We start from the raw sequence: 18,668 nt of genomic DNA on the forward strand, positions 1-18,668 counted from the left end.
TTACTTGCTATTATATTCCATTACCTTTTCACATTTACAATATAATCATAACTATTTTCTCTAAATAGATTTAGAATTACATTAGACAGTGTTAATAATTTTCACCTCACCTGTCAAACACATTTAATAAAGCTCAAGAGGAAAAACCAATTGGATTTGCCAACATATTTGCTTACCCCATTCTTTCCCTCTTAACACTCCAAAGTTCCTTCTTTAACCATTTAATTTCTTTTTAAAGAATTTGTCACATTTACTCAGCAATAAAAGAAAATAAAATCATGGCATTTGCAGGTAAATGGATGCAGCTGGAGAAGATAATGCTAAGTAAAGTTAGCCAACTCCCAAAAAACAAATGATGAAAGTTTTCTCTGATATAAGGTGACTGACTCATAGTGGGGTAGGGAAAGGGAGCATGGGAGGAATAGATGATAGGGCAGAGGGGTGGGAGGGGAAAGGAAGTGGCAGGGGGGTTAGCAATGATGGTAATGTGATGGACATCATTATCCAAAGTACATGTACGAAGACATAAATTGGAATGAATATACTTTATATACAGAGATATGAAAAATTGTGTTCTATATGTGTAATAAGAATTATGATGCACTCCACTGTCATGTATTTAAAAAATAAAAGCAATTTTTAAAAAAGAATTTATCACATGTAGCCATTCATTTCACCATGAAATTTTCTAGTTCTTGTTATAGCAAATAAATTTTAATTGAAATCCAGTCACTTTTGTACTATAAGGCTCTGGATCTAATTAAACTGCTTTCCATGATACCACCATTATAGGGCAAGAGGAAGACAGTGCCTCAACAGTGCCAAATTTATGTGGAAGTCCAGGTAGCCCACTTGGTTTGACATTCAAGGAGGAGGAGGTCTCCTCATTGATTCTGGGTGAAGGAATTCCAGATCCCCTGTGTGGTTTCCAGTGACACTACGCAGGATGGCCCCATTGCTTCTGGGCAATAGTTAAAGTCCTGAATCTCCATAAAAGTGTATTTGACACCATTCCAGCAGATAAGGGAAGAGTACATTGTTGCTACTTATACCATGAGTCCCTACTGACACCACAGATGGGGGTGTGGAGGGAGAAAACTTCCTGGCTCCTATTTGGTCTTCTCTGACACCATCATATCAAGAGTGCTAGGATGTCTCACACAGCCTTGGTTGGGAAGATGTCCAAGGTACCTGCTCCATCTTTGGTGGCATTGCTGAGGGTGGCAACAGTGTTTATCTGTGATGTTGGCTGGAGTAGAGTGCTTGCCTTCTAAAAGTTTTTCTGTCTGGTTAGGCTATCCCTTTCCTGGTTCTCTGGCTACAGACAACAGGCAATCACGAGGGTTTTCCTTTCCCTTTTTTCCTTATCTCTAAATCCATTACTATTTCCAATTTGCCACTTCTTCAGCTCTAAGTCTGAAACATACAACATAAAAAGAAAACCCAGAAAACACACTAACATGTCATTCTTTAGGTCCCAAGGTCCCTAGATGGTCTGCCTTCTTCTTTTCACTTTTCAGGGACTTTGTATATTTGTTTTGTATACACAATGTCAAGGTTTTTAGTTTTACTTGTGTGATAAACAGGAAAAACTATATATACTCCTATCTTCCTGAAAATTAAAACACTCCAACATACCACTTCTTAACAACACCCTGTGGAAAACACAAAATTTTCACAGAGCAAAACATAAGTGTCAATGCTTCCTTTCAGCACACTTCATTTTTTCTTATATATTAACTTTTCTGTAGATCCTTTCCTGAAATATCTGAGTCAGAATGAACTACTCCTTTCTTCAAATGTCCACAAGCATATATTCCGTTTTTCTGTAAAGCTTTATAATTGTGTTAGTCATCTTTTTGTTACTGGGATCAACATGACTGAGATGAATAACTTAAAAAGGAGGAAAGACTTATTTCGGCTCATGGTTTTAGAGGTTTCAGTTCTGGTTAGCTGGCTTCATTGCTTTGGCCTGAATTGAGACAGAAGACCATGGCAGCTGAGAAGGAGAGAGAGAGGAGAGGACAAGGGACAAGAAATACACATCCAGGGCATACCCCCAGTGACCTATTTCCTGCAAACATGATACCTCCACCTATATATTCACCACCCCCCAGTAGGCTATTCAGGTATCAATGCAATAATCCGTTGATGGGGATACAGACCTCTTGATTCCCCACTACTTCCCCAAAGGCCCTCCTTTGGACACTGCTGCACTGGGGACCAAGCCTTCAACATGAGTCTTTAAGGAACATTTTATATCCAATCCATAATAATAATCATCAGTGATATCACGGTTGGTCAAGTAAGTAAAACCAATTGAAGGTGAGGACCCTGACAGATTCATGTTTGGATTTTATTTATTTGTTTGTTTTTTGATTATTACCAAGGGTTGAACGTAGGGGTGCTTAACCACTAAGCCACATCCCCAGCCGTTTTTTAATTTTTTTTTTTTCATCCTGAGACAGGGTCTCACTAGTTTGCTTACAGTCTCGTTAAATTTCTGAGGCTGGATTTAAATCTGTGATTCTCCTGCCTCAGCCACCATGCCCAGCTATCATGTTTGGAAATTAAATATCTAAGTATCTAACAGTAAATATTTATTACAGTACCTAACAGAGTGCAGGACAAATAGTGTATACTCATTAAATATTTGCTGACTGAAAGAGTGAACAAATGAATATTTATTCAGCACTTCTCCATATGTTCTAGAACTTAATAAGGATTTGCTTAATTGAACTAAATTGTTTCAGCATCTGTCAGTCCAATCAATTCAAAATTATTTCTTCCCATAGGGAAAAAGGGAAGCTCACAATGTATATTCAAAGTGCAATTACTGCAGATTAGTAGTTTTTCCAATTAATAATTAATCAATTACCACCTCTTTATTTAAAACAATATCTCCTGAACTTTCCATGATACAAAAGAAGTGAAAGCAAAGATCCCTCCCCTCAGAAGCATAAAACATTACAGGCACAATAATTAAAGAGCAAATAAAATTGAAACCAAATAGTAGTAAAACTGAAATGTAAAAGAAAAAAAAGAGAATACGGGTGGATTTCCCTGTTATTGAATCTATAATTTTCCCCATTATTCAGGCTCAAAAGTACAAAATCACCTATTCATTTCCCCACATATTCCATCAGTCACTAAATCTCATCTTTCTATTCTACTGACATCTTTTTTTTTTTTCAGTCTCTACCAATAAAATTTTACCACTTTTCAATTCAGGTCTTCTTGATTTGCCTTGCTCAGCAGCAGAATCATACAGAACTTACCTCAGTTATTACCTTCTCTGTGAAATTCTTCACCTGCCCTGACCAAATCAATGCCCTGCCCTCCTTTTGCCTTGGTCTTCTCCCTTGTTTTCTCCTCACCCTTCCTGTCATTCTTCATCCTCTTTTTCCTACAATTGCTGTGGCTCGGTTTAAGCTAGATCTTTTCCAGCATGCTTTTCCTGACCTGCCCTCTTCTCACAGGTTGTTTGAAAGTCCTCTTCTAGGAATTCCTAGCACCCTCTACTTACCTCTTCCAAAGTACCTCACTGTCTGAATTTGAATTACCTGGTTAAGTCACAGGCTAAACTTCCCAAGGGACAGATTGCTGTCCTTTGGATCATCTGCCCAGTTTTTGAGTTTTCAGAGTGACCATGTTCTCCTACATCTCTGTCACCCTATTATTCGGTACATGAATGGAACAGAGCAGCAGTCAGATCCACATGGGCTCAGTAAAGAGCCCTCTATCACTAGGTCGTCTGAACATTTATCTACCCAAATTACTATTCCAGATTCATCTTAGCTCACAAACTTACTTGGTGGTTAATAAGTTCAACAATGTTCTCCCTAGCACCTTAGAATGCCTTTGCATCCCTTCCTCACCTCCTTTTCTATTCCTCCAGGCTAATTTTGGATTGTCTCTGTGCATGCTCCAAGGAGCACAATACTACTATTAACATTCACATAACCAAATATCTCCACAAGAAACTGGGGCTGTCTGACCTCAGCTATATCCTCAGCATTGCTGGGCAACCCTTATATTTATCTTCAGTTGATCCCTATCAAGTTCCCCATGCAGCTGCTACAAAATTTTTCCATTCTCCTTAAGCCCCAAATTCCACCCCTGTTCCCCTCATAATCAGTGAAAGCTCTCTTCTTCCACATAATTCAGGGGACAATTTTATGACTGTGAGATGCTTTGTATTCCTTCACCCTCCCTCAAAAATTTTCTATCCTTTTATCTATCCTGAGCTTCTCAACTCCTACAAAGATAAAAGAACTGCCGACCATCCTTCCCCAAACTAAATCCCCTCTCCATATTGCATCAACTATCTAATTTCTCTCTGTTATTTTCTCCTTTTCTTCACCATACAGGAATGTTTAAACCTCCTTAGTCCATAAAGCTATTAATATTTCATTACTAGCCAATAATTTGTTGAGTCTTTACAATGGGATAAGTACTGTTACAGGGGCTTCCCATATTTAATACTGACAATGATCTTTGCAGTTCTTGATATTATACTACCTATTTTGCAGATTAGGAAAGTGAGGCTAGTAGGATGGGAAATTTTCTCAAGGACACAGAGTTTTCTTTTTATACAACTTTTCTGAAAAAATAATTGAAACTTCTTGTTATCGGCGTTTCTGAAACATATATCCAAATCTTTCATTGCTATTTCAATTACAAAGAAATATATTTGAACACTTTGGTCAATAAGGATGAGGACATATGAAGACATACACAACAGCACTATTAATTCCTATTCTAGAAATCTTGATGAAAAAATGAATCTAGTCCTTAGAAAAAGTATATTAAAAAAAAAAGTAACAGCACTACCCTTTTTTTCCTCAACTGTAATCACTTGCTAAAAATTTTCAAGAACAACCAGTTTAGAACTGTGCAAAATAAATTAAACACGGATATTTTGTTGGGTTTGAAAAGTGCTCACAGCCTGGATATTTCTTTAGCTACCTAGTCAAATCCCATGGCCCACAGCTTGGCACACTGTCCACAGCTTTCAAGAGGAATTTCATCAGAACAAGAAGGAGAGGAGCAAGCCCAGAAAGGAAGAGCTCACAACAGTATCAGCTGAAGCTGCTTCCCCAGCAGAAAGACCAAGGCTGACACCCAGTCCCCGGAGGAAGCAAACATTTCTTCCATTGACAAGTGTTTAATTGGACATTTTTCGAATCTAATGTCATGTATGCAGATGCAAATGTTTGAAGAGTTGTTTACAGTGTAGTTTGTGCCAGACAGTCTTCAATGCCAAGCCAGCACACAGCCTCCCATTATTCTGCTGGACTCAGCTTCTAAAGATGTTTCAGGGCTCTTTGAGCCTTGTAAATTTCCACATCTAAAGGCTCATCTGTGTTTTCAAAGCCCAGTCCCTCTTCCCTCATGTGTAGACATCCTCCTTCCCCTGCCAATCTTTGCAAATGCTTGTCCCCATTCAGAAAAGGCTTTGGAGAAATGACTGGAGAGGTGATTGCTTCATCTCTAGAAAGTTTAGTGTTAAAGTTTTAGTAGTTTTCAGAAAAACCAACAAAAAGAAAATATCAAGTCCTAATTCCTTGCCCAGAAACTGGGTCTTAGTGGATTTAATTATTCTGAGAATTGTTTCTGTTATTCACTGACCCAGGAAAATTCAGCTTAGTGGCTCAGCTAAGAGACAAGTCCAACTTAACATAAAGCTATAAAGAAGCAGTTCTTTGGGAAGAATAAATAAGGATATACTACAAATACATAAAAATAATACTCTGCCTTTAACAATGCAAGGAAGAAAAAGATTCAATTATCTCAAATTGTTATAATACCTTCACTCTGTCCTATTATCACAAATGTTTTAAGAGAAAAATTTAAGTGTTAAAAGCCCCAAATTAGACATATACGTTAAGAAAACTGATCGTGTAACATGTTAATATTTAGTTCAAAAAAGAATCATGAAGAAAATTCTGCCACTCTTACAGATTGATAAGGTGAAGACCAGAGGATAAAAATCAGAAAGAAGCCTAGACATGAAAGATCTCCTAAGGACAAATGAGATCCCTAAAGCCCTGGGGTAAAGACAACATTGCCAGAACTTCCAAGTTCAGCTCCAACATGGAAGGACCTTCCCAGTCAACATTCCTGTCCTTACAACAACAGATAAAGCTGAACAAACTGAAAACCAGTAACTTTCCTTGGAGCCATCAGAGAATTGAGATGGCAAACCACCATATTACAATCAGAGAGGCAGGCAAAGCCAGAGAGTCACAGCCGAGAGCTGCTTACCTGAACCATATGCTACCGGAGCCATGATGGATGGGAACACTGAAATGGTAATACAGGCAAACTGCTGGAGACGGAGTCTAGCCCGGCAGGAAAGTGAGAGACTCCTGGGTCCACAGTCTTGGTAGGGGAGGTACCACAAATTGCGATAATCACAAGACAACTATGACAAACAGACAAGGACAAAAGGGAGACTACAGTACCAATAAATACTAATTGTGGCTAATATTGATTCAGCACTGATCCTTGCATGGAACCAGTCTGAAACTCCATAGGACTGTGGATTTGCTTCAACTTTACTTTGTTGTCACAGCAGTATAACAAATCACTACCAAACAGGTATCTCACACAATATAAATTCATACTCTTCAGTTCTGAAGGCCAGTAACCAACCCTGGATGCACCAGGTAAAAGCAAAGAGTTGGCAGAGCTGCACCCCTTCCTGGAGGCTCTAGGAGGGAACTCAACAGTTGCTTGCCTTTTGCAGTTTTTAGAGGTCACTCCCTTCCCTAACTCATAGCCCACTTCCTCTGTCTTTAAAGCCAGCAATATCGCTTCTCTCTGATCATTCTTTCAGAGTCACATCTCTTCCTCTGCTTCCACTGTTAGGGATATTTGTGATGACATGAGGGCCACCTAGATAATCCAGGATAATCTCCCTATTTTAAGGTCAGATGATTAGCAATGTTAATTCCATTTGCAACTTGTATAGGGGAGGTATTGGAGTTGAATGCAGGGGTGCTATACCACTGAGCTACATCCTTGGCCCTTTTTTATTTTTTCATTTTTTTTATTTTGAGACAGTCTTGCTCAATTACTGAGACTGGGCATGAACTTGCAATCCTCCTGCCTCAGCCTCCTGAGTTGCTGAAATTATAGGCATGTGACACTGTGCCCAGGCCCATCTGTAACTTTCATTCCTCTTTGCCATGTAGTTTAACATATTCTCAGGTTTCAGGGATTAGAACATGGACACGCTTGAAGGTGGAAACGAGATATAATTCTGTCTATCAGAGACAGCTATACTTATTTTCCCCATTTTACAGATAAAGAAACTGAAGTATAGAGAAGATATATAACTGGCCCAAGGTCACATGGATGATAGTGGCAGAGCTCACATCTGAACCCAAACTGGCTAAAAAGTCCATGTTTTTTGTTTGTTTGGTTTTAGTTTTGTACGAGGGATTGAATCGAGGGGCACTTAACCACTGAGCCACATTCCAAGCCCTTTTTAAAATTTTTTATTTTGAGATAGTTGCTTAAGACCTTGCTAAACTTGGGTTCCTCCTGCCCAAGCCTCTGGGATTACAGGTATATACCACCACACCAGGCCAAAGCCCAAGTTCTTCACCAGTAAACTACTAGGATACAGAATACTAGTGAGTGATTAGCTTAAGGGCAAACCTAAAATCTAGACTGAATAGGCAGAGAAATAAAGTCAGAATAGGGCTGATTTCCACTATTTACCATCTGCTTCTCAAAGAAGTTAATTGGTATTTTTGATTCCTCCATTTGTGTTTTTTAACCTTCTTATTGTCCCCTGTTTATTTTTTTAAAAGCATTAGCTCAGAAAAGAGAAACCCTATGAAAAAACATCCAGATATTGTAAAAAGTAAATTGTAGGATATAATATATAGCATTAGTGATCCAAGATAGATCTATAGTAATCAATGAAATATAATAAATACAGATATAAATTAGTTATGTAACATAGATCTAATGTAGTTTTATAATGAAAAAGGCCTCTCAAAATGATCACCTGGGCAGGCATGATGGCACATGCCTGTAGTCTCAGCAGCTCAGGAGGCTGAGGCAGGAGGGTTGTGAGTTCAAAGCCAGCCTCAGCAACAGCAAGGTGCTAAGCAACTCAGTGAGACTCTGTCTCTAAATAAAATATAAAATAGGGCTGTGGATGTGGCTCAGTAGTTGAGTGCCCCTGAGTTCAAAAAAAGAGATTATCTGGATGCAAAAAGGGCATATGTATATGAAAATGGAAAATAGATTGTATGAGCAGCTTGACATCATCATGAAACAAGAGAGATGTTACCTTTTTTAATTTTACTATTTCAATCTATTACAGAGTTGGCTAAAACCATGCACTAAACAAGAGGACTAAGTAACAAGACCAGTAAGAATAAGAAAGACACTTTTCACTGAAGTCTTCATTTAGTTTTTTTTAATAACAATTTCTCATAAGTGTTCCAAGAAGGAAGTAAATTTTCTGCAAATATATAAAAATTATGTCAGCAAGATGGTAGACTAAGAGGTTGCAGAAAGTTCTCTTCCCTCCATAGAAACTTTTACTAACAAATATCCACAGACAAGATCACCTTTGTGAAAACCTCAAAACTTGGGAATAAGACAAGACACCACAGGACTCACAGAACCACATAAAATCATATTAGAGAGCAAGAAGAACAGTTTCATTTTGACTATGTCAACCCTCCCCCTTCTTCCTAGTTGCCACAGCACACAAAGACAGGATCTCCCTGGGCTCACAGTTTCTACAGCGAGAAAAGAGAACTGGAAGTGAACATCCAGCTTTTCTAGCATTCTGATCATCTGGGTACAGAAGGGACACAGTAGATAAAGGTGAAAAATGGATTCTGAGACTCTTCCCAGGAAGCCCACTTCTGTCTCACCTCATGGGAAACACTGAGGGTAAGGGCAGGGATAGACCCATTAGGGTCAGATAGAAATAAAAAAGGAGGCAGAGCTCACAGTAACCAGCATAGGGATCTTGGTGGTAGCTTCATGCTCCTGCCAGTGTAGGCATCCAATCAGTTACCAGTCAACTGCAAAGCTCACCAGCAAAGCCAAGCTGGTCACTCCCAGAAGCACAGTGGAGAAGTTCGACCTAGCTTGAGTCCCTAGATAGATGGCCTCCACACCTAGTCTCAGTGCCTACTCCAGGGGCCTGCACAGGCAAGGGGACACTGCCTCTGTGCATATCAGGAGCTACTCCTGCCCAACCTAGGTGTCCAAATAGTGGTTGGGCTCTGTCTCTGAATCTACTCCAGGGCCCTCGCTCAGAAGGGAGATTCTTGCCACAGAGCATTTCTCTGGAGTATGGGGGTTGAAACTGTTCAACTTGGGAGCAAACAACAGCTCAGCCCACACTCAGAGCCCATTCCAAGACACCTAGAGGAAAAGAGGCAATTCTCAAATTTACATTTTGATAGAGCACAACCTCTGGGCCCATTCATTCTGAGCAGCATTTCTACCTAACTTCAAAGTATATTCTGCAGCCCTTCTTAACTACAAAAACAACTCCACTCAACCAGAGGGGATTGCAGCACATAACTGGAAGTTCCACCTGATTGCTGAGAGCCTAAACAGCAGCCCCACTCAACCTCAGAACACTTAAAGCAGTTTAGCCAACTAGAGAACCCAACAACAAGTTTTGCCTGCCTTTGGTCATTACCAGATGGCCCAACCAGAATTATAGGCTAAACTAAGTACTGAAGATCTATCACTTTCAAAGAATATCTGCAAAGGCCAGAACTGGTGTCTGTCTCTTCAAATGTGTAGACACCAAGTCCAAGAACACAAGAATTATGGAATTATATCACCAAAATATACTAATCAAGCTCCAGTAACAGGTCTAAAAAAAGAAACGGAGCACTGTGAAATAACAGACAACAATTTCAGAATTATCCTAGTTAAAAAATATACACTGAACTCCAAGAATTTATTGATATAATATTAAATAAAATTTGGAAAACAATACAAAAAAAGTCACAAGAAAAGATAAAGTTAAAAAATCATAGATATGAAGAACACAATGACTAAAATAAAAAATCCAACAGAAATCTTCAATAGCAGACTCAGTCAAGCAGAAAAAAAAAAGAGTAAGTGCAAAGAAAGAACATTTGAGGGGCTGGGGTTGTGGCTCAGAGGTAGAGTGCTTGCCTAGCATGTGTGAGGCCTAGCATGCGTGAGGCACTGGGTTCCATCCTTGGCACCACATAAAAATAAAATAAAGGTATTGTTTCCACTTACAACTAAAAAAATGAATGTTTAAATTTTTTTTTTTTTAAAAAGAACATTCAAGGGGGATAGTAGAGGATAGGAAAGGCAGCAGAATACAACAGACACTAGTATGGCAATATATAAATCAATGGAAGTGTAACTGATGTGATTCTGCAATCTGTATACAGGGTAAAAATGGGAGTTCATAACCCACTTGAATCGAAGTGTGAAATATGATATATCAAGAACTATGTAATGTTTTGAACAACCAACAATTAAAAAAAAAAGCATGTGTTGGGCTGTGGTTACAACTCAGTGGTAGAACACTTGCCTCACATGTGTGAGGCATTGGGTTTGATCCTCAGTACTTCATAAAAGTGAATAAATAAAATAAAGATATTGTGTCTATCTACAACTAAAAAAAAAGAACATTCGAAATCATCTAGTCACAGGAGAAAAAAGAATGAAAAAAATGAAGAAATTAAATTGTGGAACTGCATCAAGAGAAATGACCCTCACATAATAGAAATTTCAAATGGAAAAGATAAAGGGAAAAAATAGCCAGAAGGCATATTTAAAGAAATACTGGCTGAAAACTTCCAAGATCTGGTACAAGATGCCAATATTGCCAATATCTATATATAAGAAGTACAGAGGTCTCCAATTCAAGAGCAGTTCACTAATCTACATAACAGTCAAACTATTAAGAATCAAAGACAAAAAAAAGTTTTAAAGGCACCAAGACATAAGAAATACATGACAAAAAGTGAGTCTCAATACAACTATCTGGGGCAGAAACCTTGCAGATCAAAAGAGAATGGAATAATATATTCAAAACACTGAAAGAAAAACACTGCCAACAAAAATTCTTTACCTGGCAAAGCTATCTTTCAGAAATATGGAATAAATAAAAAATTTCCAGAAAAACAAAAACTAACAGAGTTCATGACCACTAGTCATGTCTGCCCTACAGAAATTACCACAACTGAAATTTCATATTATTGAAACATTTCTTATCCCTATTCACTCATAAATTATAGTCTTCAATCTCCTTAGTTATATCATTCAAATCTTCCATTTAGCTTTGTCTAATTTATTTATCATGTAAAACAAAAGACCTAAGGTCTCCTACAAATTGCTTTCTAGTATTTCATACTTCCATTTGTTTTGTTTATTTTAAAGATATAGATTTTAAATGTTTGACTCATAAAAAGTCACAACTACCTCTTCCTTCTAGCTTTTATCTCTTATCAATAGAAAATAACTCTGGGTTTAGTGTAATGCCCTTTGTTTTGAAGGACAGTTGGTTTCATTTTAATACTAATATGGAACTCAAGGACCATAAGAGTTTCCGGTTTCCCTGCCCTGACCCACTGTATGGATGGATTACATTATAACTGACTTGTAAGTTCCACTGCTAAACTGAGAGCAGCACGAGGACTGGATTTATCTTTCATTCCATCCAGTGCACTCCATGTAGGTGCATGGTAAGCAGAAAAAGTAGCTAGATGAAGTTAACTGAAAATCATTATGTTCAATGTGTAGTCTCTAATAATTTGGGGATCCAGCTTCCCATCTTCATATTTGATATCCAAGTCAGGAAAGTCTTCACATGTAATAAAGTTAGATGTTAGAGGTGTGTATATTGCTTTAAGCAAACTTTTAAAAATTGGATTCATTCAGATAATATATCATAGAAGATTTATTTTAAAGATTACATATGGTACTTGCCTGTTGCATTGAAAGTGTCATTTTATTTCCACAGATGTTCTCTAAATACAACCCTTCATTTATTCATCAGAACTTATACTAAGCATCCTTTCCATCACTGCCTCTCCCCCTGAAGATCTTTACTCTGTTGGCCTTCAAAGACCATCTGCTTCACTTTTATTTGATGTGATATGGTAGATGTTGAGGGAATACATTGCAAGAAATCAAGACTCCAAGACAAAGCGAGACTTTGATACAACAGTCAGAGCAGTGGACTGAAAGTCAGAGGGCTGAGAGTTGTTGCCAGTGATAGATACCTTAATATCAGATTGTGAGTTTGTAAGAGAAAGATAATAGTCCCTGGTTACATCTACATCTGAGCATGTTGTAATCAAATGTAAAGTTGCTTCTTAAATACAAGGTACTACACTAATCTTTTTTCCAAGAAAATCTAATACTGCTACACCAACATACAATGCACCAGGCGACCTTTTCCTTATTAACAACCATTTCTTGAAATTTGATAACTTCTTTCAAATTTCTTGAAATTTGAAAACTTCTTCCTAATCATTACCCTTTTTCTTTCCATCTTATTCTTCCTCCGCTACTCTTCAGTTAGTTCAAAGTCTCCCAACACGTTCTCTGCAAAATAAGATCAATTCTCTAGACAACATGCACACCTCTGAACAATCTCCTGTTTGTCTTCCTGACAAACTGAGTAAGATGAGAAATCAAAGCTTGCGACAGTGTTATCTTTAGAGAAGTACAGTTATTTGGAAAAGTCAGCTCGATTTTCTTCTGATTTCCAAATCTGTCCTACTTGTATCTTTAGCAATCACCACTCTCTGTTACAGTCCTGCAGTTTCCTTATCTTTTGTTTCTTGGAACTATTCCTGTCTGTTTCCCTATAACAGTCTCTCTTGATGGCTTGTAGTATTCCTTGTTGTTCAAGTCTCCAATCTTTCTTCACTGAAATTTACATAAGGATCTGATGTCTAAGAACTCCCCTGAAATACAATGTAATGGCCATTAGTCAAGTCAAATGTGCTTCTTCCTTCTTCTTTTTAAGTGAGATATCACACTGATGTGCCTTTTTAGACCGAGGATCTGTTGTAATGTTTGATAGAAGTCTCCACCATGTGACAGCTCTGCTAGGGTCAAGGTTTTCTGAGCATCCATACCTGGATGTTTCACAGCTGCCTCTCCCCTCAAAACACACTTCAAAGCTCCAACCACACTGCTTTCCTCTTCTACATATGGGGTGCAAATATTTGTAATGGGTCACTGGTCTCCTGAAACTCTGTATCCCATTCTTTATGTGGCACATAGTACACATTTGGTAAATAGTTATGGAAATTAATATTTACTGAATAAAATAAGAACTGAAGAAAAATTCCAGAGACCTAGAAGCACACCAGTCCTATTATTTTGGTGCATTAAAGAAAGGAGCCCAGGAATAAAGAGAAAGGACCAATATTCTGACTGTAGCTAACACATGAATTGGGTTGTTTGTTTTTAAAAACCAAGTAGTTTAAGAAGGGTAGGGGGAGAAGATACATTTTAAAGCTCCAGCTCCAGGGCAAGTAATAAAAATTGTTTCTTTAATGTTTGTTTGTTTGGCTTTTTTTCCCCATAATATTGCAAGCAATGGGAAGGTCTATTCCATCACACCAGCCTTCAGGGCAGAAAGTTTCAGCTTCTTGAGCTAAATCAAATTGGCATCAGCTCTCAGATTTTTCAGGCATTCACAATTGGTCTCTGCCTTCCATGAGGATAAACCTAGTTGACAAAATAATAATAATAATAATTATTATTATTATTATTATTTTCACTTATTTATGGACTTTTTTTTGTCCTTTGCTCTTGTCAATTAATTTTTAAGGATCCTGGAAACCCATCTTACTGTCTTGTCCCTGGATTACAGAAATGGAGGCATTGGGCTTTGTCTGCACCAAGAACTGTCCTCCTTATGAAGGAGGAGTTGGCAGGCAGCACCTTCCCAAGTACACAAAGCTAGCCCAAGAAACAACAGTGCTTGGCACTCATGCCTCAAAGCTCTCAGGTGCCACTCACTGATGACAGCTCTCAATGTCATGCACTTTATACTCTCCAAATTGGTAAGACTGAACACATGTAAAGTTACAATATAGGAGCACCTAGGTCAAAGTATCACAGTCTGCTAGAATCTCAATAGAAGTCAATACTTTTCAATATAATGAAACAAAACCAACTCCTTTATAATTCAGTCTTTATCCTTCCACTCCTGGGTTTCCATTCTAAATTCACTTATCCTCAGGGCCCCAGAATGTGCATTCATTCTGGACCATACTCTTCAACAAGACACAGGCTTTCCTAGCAGGAACTGTCTGTGTTTCTGGGAGGAATCCTGCCTCTATCTGCTTGTATTTTGAGTCCTGATTTTTCCATTTTGCAAGTACTGTTCCTATTTAGGAAGGTCAAACACGGATTACAATTGTACCCAGCTCTTAAATTTACAGTAAGGATTAAATGAGCCAACATAAGTAAAAAAGTTAAATATACCAGTGCCTCGAACATGGTCAGGGCTCCATAAATATCATCTTTGTGACATTCCATGCCTAAATGACACATGACCCCATAACTGGCTCTTTGGGAAAAGAGCCTGAGAAAATCAGTCTTTTTCACAAAGCAAAACATTTGCTCCACTTCTTGCTGCAGACTTGAAATAACTGAAGTAGGTAACATTAATTTTATTTTTGGACTTTGTGTTTGTTAAATGTAGCATGCAAAAATATTTTAATATGTATGTAAAATGACTTTTTAAGTGCCTTTTAAAAATCTCCAAGGTCCTTTCAGCTCCAAAATGTGATCTGTGATAACTAATCTCAAATGCATGCAAATTAACAGTGACACAACTCCCTAGATAAGTGGAAATATATGGCATCTTCTGTCTGGTTTGCATTGGAAACAAGTTAGACCCAGGGTGGGAAGCCTGTGACAATGTAGAACAAAGTCTTTCCCTCATTTCTTCCCACTAGCCAGGGTCTCAGTTCCTCTTTCTGCAAATGTTGAGAGGAAAGCAAATGAGCTGTAATTTGCAGAGAAGAAAATAACAAGATTCTGCAGAATGCCAAGCAGACCAGTGAAGTTAGCAGAACTCCAAGAAATGATCTGCACTCTCTAACCAGGATAAAATAGAATCCCCCAAATTTAACTCACAAAGGAGACCCAGCTAAGTTCCCTCCTCTTGAAAATTAAGAAACTAAAACCTAAAGAGATTAAGTGAGATCCAAGGTCATCCAGCTTTTCTGGAACTCTGACATAGAAACAGAACTGCTTCATTGACCAATTGTTAAAGCAGTCTTTCATGTACTATGTGTTCACACATGGATATATGTCCCTCTTTTCCTCTCTGGGCCACATTTAGCCTTCTTCAGTCACCTGCAGATGAACCAGCACCTGTCTCAGGAAAACAGAGAAGATTCTTCACAATCCTGAATTCAAAAGAAACGCCTGGTTCTTGAAACAAGTCTGAGTCATGTGGTTCTACCTTTAAATCCAAACTTATCTTTTAGAAATATATTAAATAACACCATGTTGACAAAGATCTTTCAAAAGTCTCAATGTAGAAGAAAACTAAGGACTAGGTATATTTTGTTTTAAGCAAAATATCGGGGGGATGCCTGGTGATTATTTCTTTAACAATAGCATAGAATTCCTTTTAATTAATGACAATCAGAACGACTCCATTTGTAAAAGTGCAACACTTACACAACTCTTTGGAAAACTATCAGAAAGTGCAAATTATAAGCCTGCATATCCACGGGCCTCCATTAAACCATTATTTCCCCATCCTGCCGATTCCAGGATTGTTCGTGAGCCAGTGATGATGGAGAGATGACCCAAACTAGGTATTCATAGGTATCTGTATCCATTCCTATGTTCCTCCATTCTGCTCTACTCATATATAAGTCAATCACTTAACTTGTTCATTCATTCGGTTCTACTCCGTTGATATTCAAGTCATTACAGAGCAGCAATGACAAGCCAGGCGGGGGCCTGACCCTCATGCAATATAGAGTCTAGGAGTGGAAACTGGACACTCACACCAAAAGCACAAGTACTAGGTACAAAGTGAAAGGAACCTCTAAAGTGCCCGGATCAAGCCCCTTGGCTGTTCGGAGGAACTAAGAATGTTGCAGCTGGGGCCTGAGGGAAGCTCCGCGGGCGGCTCGGGGCTGGGGCCCAGGGGCTCAGGCGGAGGGAGGCCGCGGTGGGAAAGGGCTGCTAAGGAAGGCAGAGCTCGCGGCGTCGGCGGATTCCCCCTCCACCCCACGCCCTGGGGCTTCCAGGCTTCCAGCGCCCGGGCCTCCAGTGTCACGAAAGGGGCAGGCCCGGGCCGACTCCCAGTGGCTCCCTAGCCCCGTCCTTCAGTCGCTCCTGCGAATGAGAGGTGCTGAAAACCTGTCCCCTTCTCCGGGCCCGCCCGCCAGGAGGAGCCTGGGCCTGGCGCAGCCGCCCGCGGGCACGGCCGGGCCGTGGCGCACGCACCTGGTCCGGCAGCTCCTGGGCGAAGGCGGCCGTGGCGGCGGAGGCAGCGCCCAGGGGAGGCAGCGCCCAGGGGAGGTTGCTTCGGAATTTGACGTGGTGACGGCCACACCCCCAGCCGGACCTTGACCGTCGCCCTCCCCCCGCCCCTCCCCCGCGTCCTCGGCCGGGAGGCGGGACCGGGAAGCCTGACTCCGGGTGCCTGGTCCAGAACGCCTGGGGGTCTCGCCCAGAGTCCGGCGACCTCGGGGCCACCAGTCTGCCGGATGGTTCCCCACCTTCTAGGCTCTGGTTCCTGTTGGAAAATCGGTGTCACCCGGAATTCCCAGACCCTTGGCCTAGCTGCTGCTTATAGGGGCGACCGAGACGCGGGCGTCGCCTTCAAACCTGGGTCTGCAGGGCCTGGACTCTGGGCTTGGTGTTTTTCTGAAGCTGTGGCCTTTGGTCAGGCCTGCGTTAGGGCCACCAGAAGGCACAGGGCTGGAGCATGACGGTGCTTTAAGAAATCTCTGCAGGTGGGAAAGGATGGGCCTCCGCAGCTGAAAGGAAAAGTGGACCCGTGTTTTTCTTTCTCTGAGTGTGGCTAAGGGCAAGCCGTCCTCGAAGCCCGAAGTCTGGAAACTGTGCTTTATGAGCTGTCAAACACCTCCCACGGGGAGCGATCATTAAACCGTTATTTCCCCATCCTGCTGGCTCCAGGATTGTTTGAGAGCCAGTGATGATGGAGGAGAGAGGAGATGACCCAAACTAGGAGATCAGAAAGCTCTCTCTCTCTCTCTCTCTCTCTCTCTCTCTCTCTCTCTCTCTCTCTCTCTCTCTCTCTCTCTCTCTCTCTCTCTCTCTCTCTCTCCATTAATTATATAAGGTTGCCCAAGAAGAGAGTTGACTCATCCGATTACCCGGTGTACCTTATCTCAACAGTCACACGCATTTCTGGTCACAAAAGTATGTGCTCACGTATTGTCAACGTTTTATGTTTTGATTATCTAGATTCTTTTGTTTAATCAAACTCTTATCAAATACAAACAGTTATCTTTGTGAAACATTGAGCAGTTCCAGTCTCTCCTCTAAACCAAACACACACACACACACACAATCTTAAAAAAAAATAAAAAGAAAAATCACATGCTCACTAAACACACACAAAAAAGGTGCAAAGCCCATTCACCTACATACACATAAACCTTGGTTTAAAATGCTTCTAAATTTTAATGAATCCAGTGGCCCACCGCACAAAGTATCAACTCTATAAGGCATTCAAAGACCCTCACAATGGGGGCCCTGGTAAATCCATGTTCATTTCTAGGATGTCATATTCAGCCCATTAAATTACTTTTATTTCAAACAATCTTGAATAAAGAACAACTTTTTAGTATGTTCAATCTTTCATGGCTATTATATTTTGTAAAATACAATAAACATGCTAACAAAAATGACATAAAAACATAAAATACTATAAGCCTTAGGTTTTCTTAGAACGAAAATAGAAGTTTGCAACAAGTAGAAAACTATTCTTTCAATTTAAAAATAATTCTAAATGCTTACTCTCAGTTTCTGTACTTCTTAATGGACCTTTAAAAAACAGTTCATAGACTAGCTTTAGTGACCTTACTTTAGATGGCACTGACTTGTTTTCTTTAACTGTGTAACATGCTTTTGGACTTCTGGGCCTTTCTAAATGTTATTCCTTTAGTGCTGATCGAAGTTCTCCTCACACAAGGTTGAACTCATAATGTGATAATAATAAGTGTTAGACCTTTACTGAGTACTTTGCACTGAAGAATTAGATGGATTCAATGAATTTTTTTCAGCTCTGTGAGCTAGATGTTGCTATTGTCATCATCATTAATAATCCCACTTTACCAATGAGGAGATTGAGGATTAGAGAGGTAAAGTCATACAACCAGTGAGGTACAAAGTCAGTATTCCACATTGAGCCAACCTGATTCTGGAGTCCCTCTATTAAATCATCAGGCTGGGCCTCCTCACCATGAAGCCTCCCTAATTGCAAATTGAAATGAATCACTCCTTACTACACCCCCACTACAAGATTTTCCCTGATTGTTTTTCATTCATTTCATTCACATCTGTTTCAGAGCCTTTAAGCCTTTGATACAGGGATATTTGTGTATCTCTTCAGCTCTTAGCACTGCTCTCTCCAACTGGAACATTCTTTAAGCACTGGACTCTGCTCT

At 39.7% G+C, this 18,668-nt stretch overlaps 1 protein-coding gene across 3 annotated transcripts in view; it reads right to left on the bottom strand.

Moving 5' to 3' along the window:
- Positions 1–17,080, bottom strand: part of Cpq (carboxypeptidase Q) — a 441,872-nt gene extending 424,792 nt beyond the window's left edge. The window contains exon 1 of one of the 3 annotated variants that reach the window (XM_040293837.2): positions 16,861–17,080. The gene's annotated coding sequence lies outside the window, so the exon portion shown is untranslated. Of the gene's footprint in view, positions 1–16,476; positions 16,630–16,751; positions 16,773–16,860 lie in introns of those variants that run through there. The other 2 variants (XM_078016890.1, XM_021725165.3) reach the window with 2 other exon arrangements.
- Between the last annotated feature and the right edge of the window lie 1,588 nt (positions 17,081–18,668).

This window comes from Ictidomys tridecemlineatus, chromosome 7 (assembly GCF_052094955.1).
Source record: "Ictidomys tridecemlineatus isolate mIctTri1 chromosome 7, mIctTri1.hap1, whole genome shotgun sequence".
NCBI classification, from domain to species: Eukaryota; Metazoa; Chordata; class Mammalia; order Rodentia; family Sciuridae; genus Ictidomys; species Ictidomys tridecemlineatus.